The sequence below is a fragment of the Stegostoma tigrinum genome, chromosome 33, assembly GCF_030684315.1.
Source record: "Stegostoma tigrinum isolate sSteTig4 chromosome 33, sSteTig4.hap1, whole genome shotgun sequence".
In the NCBI taxonomy this organism is placed as follows: domain Eukaryota; kingdom Metazoa; phylum Chordata; class Chondrichthyes; order Orectolobiformes; family Stegostomatidae; genus Stegostoma; species Stegostoma tigrinum.
In genome coordinates this window covers 32,519,850-32,535,495 of record NC_081386.1, presented here as the reverse complement: position 1 = coordinate 32,535,495, position 15,646 = coordinate 32,519,850, and the positions used below count along the sequence as shown (strand labels likewise).

The window sequence follows — 15,646 nt, the reverse complement described above, 5'->3', positions numbered from 1 at the left end:
GTCCTGTTACAGTTTTATAAGCCTCTATAAGAACTCCCTCATTCATTCGAACTCATGCAAAAACAATCCCAAACTAGTCAATCTCTCCTCATATCAGACTGACCATTCCTGGAATCAGCCTGGTAAACCTTTGCTGCATTCTCTCGAGAGCAAGAGCAACCTTCCTCAGAAATGGAGACCAAAACTGCGCACAATATTCCAGGTGTGGCCTCACCAAGGCCCAGTACAACTGCAACAACACATCCCTGCACCTCTACTCAAAACCTCCACAATGAAGGCCAATATGCCATTTGTCTTCTTTACCACTTACTGCACCTGCATGCTTACCTTCAGCAACCAGTGCACAAGGACACCCAGGTCCCACTGCACACTCCCCTCTCCCAATTTACAGCCGTTCAGGTAGTAATCTGTTTTGTTGTGTTCGCTTCCGAAGTGAATAACCTCACATTCATCCAAATGATACTGCATCTGCCATTGATTTTCCCACTCACCCAACCTGCCCAGATCATACTGAAGGATCTCTGCAACCTTGTCACATTTCACCCTCCCACCCAACTTGGTATCATCTGCAGACTTGGAGATGTTACATTTTGTTCTGTCATCCAAATCATGAATACATATTGTGAATACTGGCGTCCCAGCACTGATCCCTGTAGCACCCCATTAGTTACTGCCTGCTAAATTTAAAAGGACTCATTAATTCCTATTCTTTGTTTTCTCTTTGCCAATCAGCTTCCTATTTGTCGCAATACACTTCCCCCAATCCCATACACTTTAACCTCACACAATAACCCCTTATGTGGGACTTTGTCAAACACTTTCTGGAAGTCCAAACATACTACATCGACTGGCATCCCTACTAGTTAAAACTTCACAGAATTCGAACAGATCAGTCAAGCTTGATTTCCTCTTCATAAATTCATGATCTTGCCGCTGCTTCCTAAATTCATCACTAAAAAGTCCTTGAAAATGGATTTGAGAATTTTCCCCACTACTGATAATAGGCTCATTGGTCTATAATTCCCTGTTTTCTCTCTGCTTCCCTTTTTCAATATCAGAATGGCATTAGCTACCCTCTAATCTGCAGGGGCTATTCCAGAGTCTACAGAATCCTGGAAGTTGACCACCAATGCAATCTGTTGATAGCGGGTGTTGTGAAAGCTAATAAGAACATAAGGATTAGGAGTAGGTGTGGAAGTAGGCTGTTCAACCCCTCGAACGTGCTGCACCATTCCTTACAATCCTGGCTGATCTCATCTTGGTTTCAACTCCACTTTCTTGTCCGTCCAGCATTACCCTTCAACCCTTGACTGATGAAAAATCCATCTCCTCCTTAAATTTATTTAATCTCCTGATATCCGCTGCACTCTGTGGGAGTGAATTCTGCAGGCGCATGGCCCTTTGAGAGAAGTAATTTCTCCTCATCTCTATTTTAAATCTGTTACTCCTTATCTTAAAACTTTGACCTCTTATTCTAGATTGCCCCGCATGACGATTTGTTCGCTCCACATCTACTTTGTCAATCCCCTTTAGTATCTTACAGACATCAATAGGATCTCTTCTCAACTTTTAAACTCTAGAGAATATTGGGCTAAATTGTTCAATCTCTCCACCTAAGAACATTGCAGGAAGACTCACTTCTTTGGTGGAATGTTGCAGGGGCTTGTAGATGTTGAGGAAAGCTATCTGTAAACACAAGTCAGCATAGTCAGGGCAGAAATGACAAAATTGAATACATATATATCTATACTCACAAACAAGCATAATTTAAGTAGCAATAGATATCTGTACTTCAATGTGCAACTTATACTTGCAACGCATGACAGATACCAATTTATTTTTTAAGAGTGCAGTTCTCTGCAATCTCAGGAATACACATGCAGCATTGTAATGTTGCAGTGTAATTAACAACAGTGATCGTTTGCAGTGTCTGCAAGCACATTTTAATAATGTTTACTTTATTATCAAAGGACAAAATTAACCCAGGAATTTATTTACATACCAGAGTAAGGATTGTAACAGCTTGCTAATTGCCTGTTAGGTGATTAATAATCCTACAGCAGATGCTAATGAATTGGGCATGTTATTCCTTCCAAGGTGTACTTGTAGTGAGTGTGTGCTCGGCAATTTAATTAGTGTGATAATTATGTACTTGTTGCTAATGCATGCAAGCAAATACCAACAAACGTTACGAGATTAAAGTGAATTATTTCACAAAGAACTAATCGTCTTTAAGTGCTTTTAAAACAGTTTCCTCTTAGTGTTCCAAGAGATCAGGTTGATTCATGACTGCTGCTTTTGAGAAATGATACAATTGGGTTGAAATTGCAAACATAAGGAATAATGTTGCAGTATCACATCTCTCATTTTCCCATCAGTCACTTACTGTGAATTACTTAGAAATGCTCTCAGTGTTATTAAATAAGAATTTGCATTTATACAGTACGTCATCGCATCAACAGTGTATCAGAAAACCTCTCCGTCAATGCATTACTTTTGTAGAGATAGGATTTAATGAGGATGCAGGTAAACCCAGAGATAAACTATGACTTACAGATGGGATAGAAACTCTGCTGTAAGGTTGGAACAAGTGAGGTTTTAGGCCAAGATAGCTCCTGTAAGATCCCCTTGTATATAGCGTGATTAAATACCTTTTGAGGAAACACCTTGAAGTTTGGCCTGACCTTATTTGAACAAATGAACTTCCAGCAATTAGCTTTTGTATGTCCAGTGTTATTAGAATAGAAGGATATTAATACATTTTATTATGTCGAACCTTTTTTCCTTTATTGCTTTGGTGTTCCTGTGTTTTCTCTAAAGCTGATACCTCTTTCTATATATAGATTTTCTATTCCTCCAATTATTTTGTAGATTCCCAGATGACCATTTCTCTGCATGTAACTGTCTATGCATGATATAATAAGGACCTGCCAGAACTGCTGCTTCTTGGACCTTGAAAACTTGATACCCATCTGTCTTTAGATTTGCAGGGATGGTATCCCAAAATTGTTCCATGTTTATAATTTCCCTTACCTTCTCAGATTCTCTCTCTAATTTGGCTGATCTAAAGCTTTTGATCCTGCAGCATTTTTCCCTCCTTTACAAATGTTACAATTGCTTGGTTAGATTTCTCGTAGTCCTAAACTATAAATGATCAGCTTCACAAATCATGAACATTGAGTATTCATACTCTACTGATTGTTCTTCCGACAAACTGGCAGACACTGTCATAGCTGAGCACGTCAAACACTCTAACATTAGAGTTGAAACATCTTTTGGCCACTACATCCGCTCAGTTACCTTCTCAAATGAGAAACTATCTTTTGCCTCCATCCTTAATAAATTTAGGCACTAAGTGTGGATCCTTAGTTAAATTAAATCCCTCATTGAAATCAGAATCTTCCTCTGAGATAAGACCTCCTCCTTCTATCTTAATTTAAACTTTTCTTTGGTCAACTCAGAGTCATGCAGCATGGAAACAGTCCCTTTGGTGCAATCAGTCTGACCATAATCCCAAACTAAGCTGGTCCCACCTGCCTACGTTTTGGCTCATATCCCTCCAAACATTTCTTATTCGCATACTTATCCAAATGTAGAGGGTCTATGCCCGAAACATCAGCTTTTGTGCTCCTAAGATGCTGCTTGGCCTGCTGTGTTCATCCAGCTCCACACTTTGTTTCAACATTGTGCCAGCATTCATCACTTCCTCTGGAAGTTCATTCCACACATGACCCATTGTGTTAATAATTTGACCCTGATGTCTTATTTAGATTTTTCTTCTCTCACCTTAAGACTATTCCCTCTAGTCTCGAAATCCCTCACTCTAGAGAAAAGACACCTGTCATTCATCTTATGCTATACCCTCATGATTTCATAAACCTCTATTAGGTCATCCCACATCGCTTACTCTCCAATGAAAAAAGAACCAGCCTACCCTTGTAACTCAAAACCTCAATTCCCAGCAACATCCTTTTAAATGTATTTCATAGAATCCCTGCAGTGTGGAGCCCTTCAGCCCAACAAGTCCACACTGACCCTCAGAGCATCCCACCCAGGCCTATCCCCCTACAAACCACCTAATCTACACACCCCTGAACACTATGGGTAATTTAGTGTGGCTAATCCACCGAGCCTTAGCATCTTTGGAATGTGGGAGGAAACCGGAGCACCCGGAGGAAACCTACGCAGACGTGGGGAGAATGTGCACACTCCATACAGTCACCTGAGGGTGGAATCAGACCCAGGCACCTGGTGCTGTGAAGCTGCAGTGCTAACCACTGAGCCACCGTGCCGCCCCTGAACCCTCTCCAGCTAATAATATCCTTCCTATTAATTAAATGGGTCAATGGTTGCAAAATGGAAGATAGAGTTCAATCTGGACAAATGTGAGGCACTGTACCTTGGTACAACAAACATGGGCAGGACCCCCACAATCAATGACAGTGCCTGGGCAGTGCTGCAGAACAGAGAGACCCACAGGCACAGGCACACAATTGTTGTCTAGTTTTTAATTTCATCAATCTCTAATATGCCCCCTCCTCACATTCTCGTTCTGAGGAAGCATCACCAGACCCGAAGCATTAACTCCGATCTTTTCTTCACAGATGCTGCCAGACCTGCTGAGCTTTTCCAGCAACTCCTGTTTTTGTTCCTATACTCAATGCATTGACCAATAAAGGCAAGCATACCAAATATCTTCTTCACTATCCTGTCTACCTGTGACTCCACTTGCAGGGAACTATGAACCTACGTTCCAAGTTCTCTTTGTTCCACAATACTCCCCAGGACCTTACCATTAAGTGTATAAGTCCTGCCATGATTTGCCTTTCCAAAATGATGTACCTCACATTTATCTAAATTAGAGTCCATCTGCCACTCCTTAGCCCATTGGCCCTTCTGATCAAATTCCATTGTACTTCTTCACTGTCCACTACACCTCCAATTCTCAGTTCATTTGTAAACTTATAAACCATACCTTCTATGTTCACATCTGATTTGTTTTTAACAATAAAATAGAAATTTATCATGCAAAGGATAAGATGATAAAATAAATTAAAACAAGGTATTTGTATGTCATGCAATATGAAAGATTACATGACACGGTAAAAATACAATCCCATCTATCTCAAAAACCATCACTTTACAGTACTCAAACACTAGCGAGAGTTTAACTTCTTAATCACATCTATGTGTTTAACTTAACTGTTTCTTTCAGTTCCTGATCTTGAAAGTTTGGTAACTCTTCCTTGATTAATCACACGACTGAGCTTAGTCATAAATCACATGAAACGAGGTCATAGTCCAACAGATTTATTTTGAAATCACAAGCTTTCTCAGTGCTGCTGTTTTGTCAGGTGACATGCGATAAAGGAGCAGAGCTGTGAAAGCTTGTGTTTTCAAAATAAACCAATTGGACTATAACCTGGTATCATGTGACTTCTGACTTTGTCCACCCCAGTCCAACACCAGCACCTCCACATCACAACTGAGCTTAGACTTTCTCACCTTTGTATAACACCTTCAGGATCCTGACCACATACTTCTGGTGTAGAATATGCAAACTATAATCCTTACAGTGAAGTATTTCCTAATGGTTCTAAACTATCTTCTTTCATCAGGAGAGGCTGTTTTATGCATCTAACTGAGACAAGGACCTCTGCAAAGTGAAAAATAAAAATTTTTCAAGCTCTAGGCTTTTTCTCTACATAAGAAACAAAAGCTGATCCTTCTAAACAGGAAGCAAGTTAATGCTCCTTGCTCTGTCTGCTCTTAAAATGCCTCATAATGCAAACAAATCCCCATAATCACAATAGGCTCTGCCTAATGTATCCTTTTTTTAAAATCATGGCTTCAGGCATAAAAAAAATCACCATAACCCTACTAAATCGTAGGGATGCTCACTCATCAGACTGGTGGTGGTTTAGCCTGAGGGTCACCATGCCTGAGGTGAGGGGAGATGTTGAGAAGGTGAGTTCTTCATGGTGACCTCAGCCAGTGTGGGTATTGAACACACCCTGTTGGCCTATCCTGATAAGTTCATTGTTAAGCCCCCTCATACACACAAAGCAAAATCTACAAGCCACTAGTTCAAAATCCAAACTCTAAACTCAATAGTGTTAAGACACACATGAATCCCACACCTTAGGTGACATTACAGTTTGAAAGTATTGCCTTGTGCTTTGGAATCTCCTCGGCTCCTGGAAGCCAGTTTCCTCAGTATCACCCACAATCCAAGTAAAAGCTAAATAATGACATAAATAGAAATTGTTGTAGAAACTCTGTTTTCTCTCTCTGCAGATACTGCTGGACCTGCTGAGTTTCTCTAGCATTTTCTGATTTTGGTTTCAGATCGTCAGCATCCACAGTTCTTTGTTTTATTTTACGACATAAAAGCAAGTTAGAGTCATACAACATGGAAACCGACTCTTTGGTCGAACTAGTTATGTTGTCCATGTTCCCAAACCAAGCTAGTCCCATCTGCGTACTTTTGGCCTGTATCCCTCCAAATATTTCTTATTCATGTACTTATCCAAATGTCTCTTAAATGTTGTAACTTACCACATCCACCAATTCCTCTGGCCATTCATTCCATGAATGAGCCATTCTCTGTGTAAAAAAGTTGCCCCTTGTGTCTTTTATAAGTCATTCTCCTCTCGCCTTAAAAAATACGTCCCCTAGTCTTGAAATACCCCATGCTAGGGAAAAGGCACCAGCCATTCACCTCACCCATGCCCCTCATGACCTTATAAACCTCTATAAAGGTCACCCTTCAACCTCCTATGCTCCAGGGCAAACAGTGCCAGCCCGTCCTTATAACTCAAACCCCTCATTCCCAGCAAGTTGCATCTTAGTAAAGAAAATTGGTGCAATAATAAAGAACTTAAGAGTATTTCAAACAGATCTGAGGATGAATCTATATTTAAGCTTTTTCAGTTTATTTTGTTCTTGCCCTTTCCCTAACACATCCTCTGAATTGCCAGCAGGTTATTCACGCTCTGTTTAGCCTGTCACCATGACTCAGTCAACCCTGGCTGCAGCTGCTAGCCAACCTCCCCAAGTGTTGTGTTATACAATATGTTGGCAAGAGTGTGACACTATGCCCCCTTGCTGCCATGTTGCCTGAAGCAGTCTTTACAATGTAGATGAATGAATGATCAACTAGTCTTCAGGCAACTTTTGAAATGTCATGTCACAGAATGTTATATCTTAATACTTGATCAATCACGACAGAAACTTGACATCTAACTCGTACAATTGAGGCCCAAAACGATTTTCTCACAAATGACTTTTCAGCAGTGGAGAGGATGTTTGGCTCTCTTGAGGTAATTTGTCCTTCCACTGCACTAATCATTTTGGAGTTTGCATGGAATTCAAAGACTTCACCTTTGATTAACTACCATTTTTAAAGGCATTGAGTGCAGGAGAAGTGGTGGATTGGACATATCACTGAGCTGGTAATCTCACGTCCCAGGGTAATATCCTGGGCAAGATAATAAAATGTGAGGCTGGATGAACACAGCAGGCCCAGCAGCATCTCAGGAGCACAAAAGCTGATGTTTTGGGCCTAGACCCTTCATCAGAGAGCTCTCTGATGAAGGGTCTAGGCCCGAAACGTCAGCTTTTGTGCTCCTGAGATGCTGCTGGGCCTGCTGTGTTCATCCAGCCTCACATTTTATTATCTTGGATTCTCCAGCATCTGCAGTTCCCATTATCACTAATATCCTGGGCACATGGGTCAGGATCTCACCATGGCAAATGGTGAAATTTGAACTCAATTTTCAAAGATTTGGATTTAGACAACAGTTAGTTGAATGGAAGCCATCTGTCCCTTGTTGTAAAAACCCATTTGGTTCATCAATGCCTTTTAGGGAAGGAAATCTGCCATCCTTACCTGGACTGTCCTCCATGCGACTGCAGGTCACACAGCAATGCAGTTAACATTTAACTGCCCAGTGAATTCTGCTCAGTTTAAGCAGAACGGGAGGAACAGGTCAGACAGTGGGCATTATTGCAGCTCGACATTGGTCTATGTTTTCCACTTTGGAGAGCAAGTTCAGAACCTATGAGTAAATTGATCTCACTGAACAGTTCTGTCATCTTTTGGTATGTATTTACAGGAAGGTTCCCAATTGACACACATGATCCCATGCAGCGTTATAATTTCAAAGATCTTACATATAAACATTCGCTGATCTTCTGAACAGCTCCGTTATATTATCTTGTGTTGTGTTCCAACTTGCATACAAATCATCTTGTGAAGAGATTCCAGAATGGAACCCCTTCACAACCTGGGAACTGCCTCTCGTTAACAAATATCTCCCACCAGTCAGTCATCAAGGGAGTGAAGCAGTTACAATGATCCAGCAAGCCCGGTATTCATTGTTTTACAGTTTGCCAATAATGTCACAGAAAGTTGACAATATTCTCACAGCATCTGAATTTGATAATTGAGATCACATGGTACAAAAAACAGGTCATTTTTATTCATAAATTAGAAATACAATTAACCACATCTGGACTCCCACTTGAACACCAAATGGTGTTGGACAATCCTGCTCTGAGATAATATAGCCCCAATGTAAACTTGGCCTTGATTAGAGGCTTGGGGACCGCTTTGCAGAACACCTCCGCTCAGTTCGCAACAAACAACTGCACCTCCCAGTCGCAAACCATTTCCACTCCCCCTCCCATTCTCTTGATGACATGTCCATCATGGGCCTCCTGCACTGCCACAATGATGCCACCCGAAGGTTGCAGGAACAGCAACTCATATTCCGCCTGGGAACCCTGCAGCCATATGGTATCAATGTGGACTTCACCAGTTTCAAAATCTCCCCTTCCCCCACTGCATCCCTAAACCAGCCCAGTTCATCCCCTCCCCCCACTGCACCACACAACCAGCCCAGCTCTTCCCCCCCACCCACTGCATCCCAAAACCAGTCCAACCTGTCTCTGCCTCCCTAACCGGTTCTTCCTCTCACCCATCCCTTCCTCCCACCCCCAGCCGCACCCCCAGCTACCTACTAACCTCATCCCACCTCCTTGACCTGTCCGTCTTCCCTGGACTGACCTATCCCCTCCCTACCTCCCCACCTACACCCTCTCCACCTATCTTCTTTGCTCTCCATCTTCGGTCCGCCTCCCCCTCTCTCCCTATTTATTCCAGTTCCCTCCCCCCATCCCCCTCTCTGATGAAGGGTCTAGGCCCGAAACGTCAGCTTTTGTGCTCCTGAGATGCTGCTTGGCCTGCTGTGTTCATCCAGCCTCACATTTTATCATCTTGGCCTTGATTAGCTCTGGTTTCTAAGGTACAAGGCTATCTGGCAGTTGAGTTCGTTAGTATGTGAAGTTTTTCGCTTACTATCAGGATCTAGAATCATTTCCCAGATAGTTGGATGTCATTGTGGGAGAAGGAAACCAAAGGTTTATTCTGGATGAAAACATAAAATGTTGGGAACATATGAAGTGGATCGGCAGCATATGGAGTGGGGTGCAACATTAACCTTTCTGGTTTGTGACCATCTGGATTAATGAGCTAAGACGGACTGAGTAAAACTCACACTATCATGTGATTTGGTAGCACTTCAAACCTAAATCACAAACAGCTCCTTTTGTCACCATGTGATTGAAATTTCCTGTAATTATTTTCTGCATCTTGAGTTTTCAAAGCACTTGAAGATTCTCCACAGACCCTTGACTTAAATGTTGATTCAATAAGCATAGAAAAGCCAATTCCACATGTTCAGAAGTCACATGTTGACAGCTGGATACTATTGATGTACTGCTCTATTTGCAATATACCAGCTGGTATTCCTTCTTCTCCTTCATGCAGATGTTTGCGAACTTTACGAAAAATTCTGAGTAGAAGGATTGTAATTGATTACAGAAACACTGAGGCGGCTATTGGGATCAATGTAACTAAAGAGCAAATAGTATTTCAGGTACAGCCCATTACATTTCACAGGCAGAGTCTGGGTCTCTGACACTCCATTGTAGGTCCAGCCCAGCAAAACACATGGAGAGATTTGAACCATGGCGTTAAATTTCTTCTCCCATCACGCTGCCTTACTAATGGGACTATAAATGCTTTGGAATTGTTCAAGAGGAGCCTGCTTTTTACCCTCTGGTGTGCTAGAGGATAAGTGAAAGACAGTTGGAAAGGAAGGAGAGGAAAATGGAAAATCAACACAACACTTGGTCTGGAAAACTAAACAAAAATTGAAGATCAGCTGCACAGCAAATTAATTGAACTTGAAGCATAACATGGTTAAATGGGCAATAATGCAGGCCAAGGAGCTCTGTGAGTCAGCTCACTGGATCCTGATAGAGGTTAACAACCATCATGAAAGCTATTTCACTGCAACGGCAATATTTTTAATGGCAGCTTTTGAGTTTATAAAACCCTTGTGTCTAATTCTGTGAGCTGACTTATTGCGCCTTTACAGAATCAGAGTTACAGCATTTGATGGTGTCAAATAGCTTTAGCAGGTTTACAGCTAGACTGGATGATAATCAAGGGGAAAAGGAGAGAATTAATCCCCACTGTGATCTGTCTGTTGAAGGGATAAATGACCTCCATGCAATACAGACTAATAAAAACTCTTACGCGACAAATTAATGGGATGTTGACACAGTTCAGTAATGCCTTTACTGTGGCTTTACTGTGTGGGCAATCCACACAGCATCCCTACTAATCTCAAGCTGAGCCAATCTCTCATCCCCTCCATTACCGAGTCTGTTTGCCCCTTTTCCATAATATTGTGCAGGTCTGACACTCCCTCAACTTATCAGCAGCGTTACCACCAACCACAGCACACCCCCATTCCCGGACTTGACCATCCCTCAGACTCTGAACCTTGTAAAATTAAACTAATATAAAACTCTGCTGTCTACACCATCAATAGAATGTTGCAATGCCATGGGCTTGGGAGATTATGCCAAAGAAACAGGGTCCCCATACCTGCCATTAGCCATGTTGAGGAAAATGGAAGTAAGCTGCTCTCAGATTTGGAAAACAAGAAGCAAAAAAAAGTACTTGCAAAGTGTATCTCCTGTACAATGAGGTCTATATCACATTTCTCAGGGTGGACCCACCTCCAGGCCCTGGATCTTACAGTGGCATGACTAAGTTTTCCATTAAAATGCTGTCAAGTTGGTACATTCATTCTAGTTGTCACAATCATGTCTCTTCTCTCTCTTGACTCCTCATCTGCTTTCAAAGTCTGCATGCACCACTGCCCGTGTTACAAGGCCATTTTGTCAGTGCATTGTTAGCAAATCAGAACCATGCTGCCATACCACTCTAGCCGCGACACCAACAGCAGAGGTGGAGTGTACCTTTTCAAGGCCTGAAGAGGCTGTTCACTGCTGGAACAGTTTCTCTGTTTCAGCCACAATTCAGTGGAAAGTATTCCTGCCACTGAACCAAACGGCCATGGATCCATGTACTGGTCTAACTCTAATCCTAACCCAAGTCCCACCCTAACCCAAGTCCCACTCCAGACCCTGATTCTAACCCAAGTTCCAATTTAATCCTAACCCTCAATGTAACCCAAGGCCCACTCCAGACCCTGATTCTAACCCAAGTTCCAATTTAATCCTAGCCCTCACTGTAATTCAAGTCCCACTCTAACCCTAACCCTCACCCTAAGTCTCTCTCTGGGGCTTGAGCATGAACTCAAGGCTGACACTTGAGTGCAGCTCTGAGGTAGGTGCCATCCTTCAGATGAAATCTTGAAGGCACACCCCTGAACACTACGGGGAGTTTAGCACGGCCGATCCACCTAGCTTGCACATCTTAGGACTGTGGGAGGAAACCCACGCAGACACGGGGAGAATGTGCAAACTCCACACAGACAGTCACCTGAGGCTGGAATCGAACCCGGGTCCCTGGTGCTGTGAGGCTGCAGTGCTAACCACTGAGCCCCAATTCCTTGGGGCGGCACAGTGGCTCAGTGATTAGCACTGCAGCCTCACAGCACCAGGGACCCGGGTTCGATTCCAGCCTCAGGTGACTGTCTGTGTGGAGTTTGCACATTCTCCCCGTGTCTGCGTGGGTTTCCTCCAGGTGCTCCAGTTTCCTCTCACAGTCTAAAGATGTGCAGGCTAGGTGGATTGGCCATGGGAAATTGTCTGTAGTGTTCAGGGGTGTGTGGGTTATAGGGGGATGGGTCTGGGTGAGATGCTGCAAAGGGGGCGGTGTGGACTTGTTGGGCCAAAGGACCTGTTTCCACATTGTAGGGATTCTAATCTAAACTCAGGCTGCATTTGCTGTCTCAGATAGATACAGAAGATGGTTTAAAACAATATTTCCAAGAAATCATGTGAATTAAGCCAAGTCACAAATTTCCTGATGAGATAATTGCTCAAATGTTCACTACGTTTATTATCCAGAGAGGGACAGATGAGAAAGTCCAGTTTAAACAGAAAAGATCCATGCTAGCACCTTCCTTTTGGCAGCTATTAGAGCCAGAAAGAAGTCTTAAACTGTTTTAGCTGCCCAAATTGACAGGGCTGTTAAAATCCTCGGCTTATCTTAGAGATAAGTATGGAAAAAAAAACCCAAGAGGTAGCCCATGTATTTTGGGGAGTGATAGTGATAGAGAGAATTTGATCTGGTGTGAATGTGCAAAATGTCACTGAAAGGAAATACTTGCAACCTCATTAGTTGAATAAGAAGTTAAAAAAATGAAGACACAAGTGACACTGCATGGGTTTGAGTATCTGTGAAGGATGTTGCTGGGATAAAGGCTGAATCCTTTTGCTGTTTATGATAAGATATTGCCAAATTATCGCATATAAACAGCTTTCTTTTCATTTTGGTTGTGTGAATCTTTTTAGTTGCACGTACATTGGCAGCCTCTTGAGTATGTTCAGCAACTGATCACTATGGCAGCCAATTTGCAAAAATAAAACTTATCAAACCAAGTTTCAGTCTGGGATATGATTTGTCCATGATTAAAAGGGTAGATAAAGGTACCATACCCCTAATCTGTCATTAGAGACACAACCGGTGGTGGTTTAACCTGAGGGTCACCATAGGTGACAGGTGAGGTTGAGAAAGAGAGCCCTACATGTTAACTTCAACCAGTGAGGGAATGGGATCTATGCTGTTGGCCTCATTCAGCCTTGCAAACCAGCCATCCAGTCATCTGAGCTAACAACCATCAGGTAGGGCCGTAACAACTGTGACAATTGCTGTGAAATGTTCTGAGAGTGGGGAAGGCACTGTTTGAATGTAAGGTTTTTTTTCTGTTGGTTTTAATTTTCCCTTCCTTTGTATAGTAAATTCACCATTGATCCTTGTTACGAGCCTTGGACTGCATCGTTCCTCTTACTAGCTCAAACACCTGTGTTCCAACAACATCAAACAGCGACTTGATGCCTGGTGTTAGTAACAAAGTAAATGACAATTCCCTCCTGTGCCCCATCACACAGAGCTTTGGAACATTGCCTGCACATATTAATTTCAAAACTTGGTCAGAATTCCACCAGTTACTTGCTTGAAATTGCAGAGAAATCTGTAAGGAATAACAGACAGTACAAGGGGGACCAATTACAGCATCTGCCTGCAGCTAGAGTTTTGTACAGATCATTCAAATGTCTTCCCACCCATTCCCACTACCTCCTTGTTTGAATTTAATGCCCTTTTCTTGTCAACATAATTAAATTCTAAATAAACTTTACTTTGAGTGATCGGTTGGGAGTGAAAAGATGTTCCTGTAACATAAAAATGTTACATATTTTCCAGCTCCTGCATTGCAGTACAACTGACACACCAGCACCTGACGCAGGGGATCATTCTTTGTCGAGTGAACATGAATCGACCTGGGAAATACAGCAGTGTCACATCCTTGATCAAAGATTTACAACGGGAATTACTACATCAAAACAGGTAGAAAAATAGGCAGATAAGGTTTTACAAAGTATGGAATCGATTGGTGGGAATTGACAGAAACAATGCCTTCTTGCTCCTCCTCTGCCTCTGTCTAGAGTGTAAAAAGGAATTAATTTCCAACACCTCTCAGTTCCCAAGAATAGTCATACTGGACTCAAAATGTTAATTGTGTTTCTCTCACTCCTGAGATGCTGCCAGACCCGCTGAGTTTCTCCAACATATTCTGTGTTTGTGACAGAAGTAAATACCTGGTACCCTCCAGCATTGACGAGACACAGGAGAGTAACCCATAAAGATTTCCAAGACATGATTATCAAGAATGTTTCTTCCTCAGACAAGCCCACAAGTTGGTGAATGAGCTAGCCACAGACCTTTCACTTGGAAATCGTTGAGAACCATCTCAAAATTTTAGAGATGTGCAGCACAGAAATAGACCCTTTGGTCCAATTCATCCATGGCCACCAGATATCCTAAATTACTCTGATGAAGGGTCTAGGCCCGAAACATCAGCTTTTGTGCTCCTAAGATGCTGCTTGGCCTGCTGTGTTCATCCAGCTTCACACTTTGTTATCCTAAATTAATCTTATTTCATTTACCAGCATTTGGCCCATATTTCCCAAAAGCCTTCCTATTCATATACCTATCCAGATACCTTTTAAATGTTATACATACCTCCACCACTTCCTCAGGCAGCTCATTCCATACAGTCACCACCCTCTGTGTGAAAAAGTTGCCCCTTGGCATCCTTTTAAATCTTTCCACTCTCAACTTAAACCCATGCCCTCTAGGTTTGGACTTGCTCACCCTGGAGACAAGACATTGGCTATTCACCATATCCATGACCCTTCTGCTTTTATAAATCTCTATAAAGGTTAGGTTTCAGCCTCCAACGCTCCAGGGAAAATAGCTCCAGTCTATTCAGCCTCACCTTATAGCTCCAACCCTCCAAACCTGGAAATGTCCTTGTCAATCTTGTCTGAAACCTTTCGAGTTTCACAACATCCTTCCTTTAGCAGGGAGAACAGAACTGCACGCAGTATTCCAAAAGCAACCTACCCAATGCCCTGTACAGCTGCAACATGACCTCCCAACTCCTATACTCAAAGCACTGACCAATCAAGGCAAACATACCAAACACATTCTTCATTGTCCTGTCTACCTGTGACTCCACTTTTAAGGAACTATGAACGTGCACTCCAAGCTTTCTTTGTTCAGCAACACTCCTGAGGACCTTATCATTAAGTACATAGGTCCTGCCCTGATTTGCCTTTCCAAAATGCAACACCTTACATTTATCTAAATTAAATAAATTATCTAAATTAGATAAACTTTCTAAATACTTAGAATGCTGCCTGGACTGGGGGGGGGGGCAGGTCTTATGAGGTAAGGTTGAAGGAGCTAGGTCTTTGTTCATTGGAGCAAAGGAGGATGAGAGGTGACTTGATAGAGGTGTACAAGATGATGAGAGGCATAGATGGAGTGGATAGTCAGAGACTTTTGCCCAGGTCAGAAATGACTATTACGAGGGAGCATAATTTTAAGGTGATTGGAGGAAGGTATGGGGAGATGTTAGAGACAGGTTCTTTACACAGAGAGTGGTGGGCATATGGAATGCACTGCTGACAGTGGGTGGTGGAGTCAGATACTTTAGACACTCTTAAGAAACTCTTGGATAGGCACATGGAGGATTGTAAAATGTAGTGTAGGCAGGGTAGATTGATCTTAGTAGGATAATAGGTCAGCAAAACA

At 42.4% G+C, this 15,646-nt stretch overlaps 1 long non-coding RNA gene across 1 annotated transcript in view; it reads left to right on the top strand.

The window, feature by feature from the left end:
• The window catches only part of LOC132206185 (uncharacterized), a 79,784-nt gene that overhangs the window by 38,863 nt on the left and 25,275 nt on the right, over nt 1-15,646 (top strand). Inside the window, exon 2 of the long non-coding RNA XR_009442903.1 lies at nt 13,751-13,894. This is a non-coding gene — a long non-coding RNA (uncharacterized LOC132206185). The remainder of the gene's footprint in view (nt 1-13,750; nt 13,895-15,646) is intronic.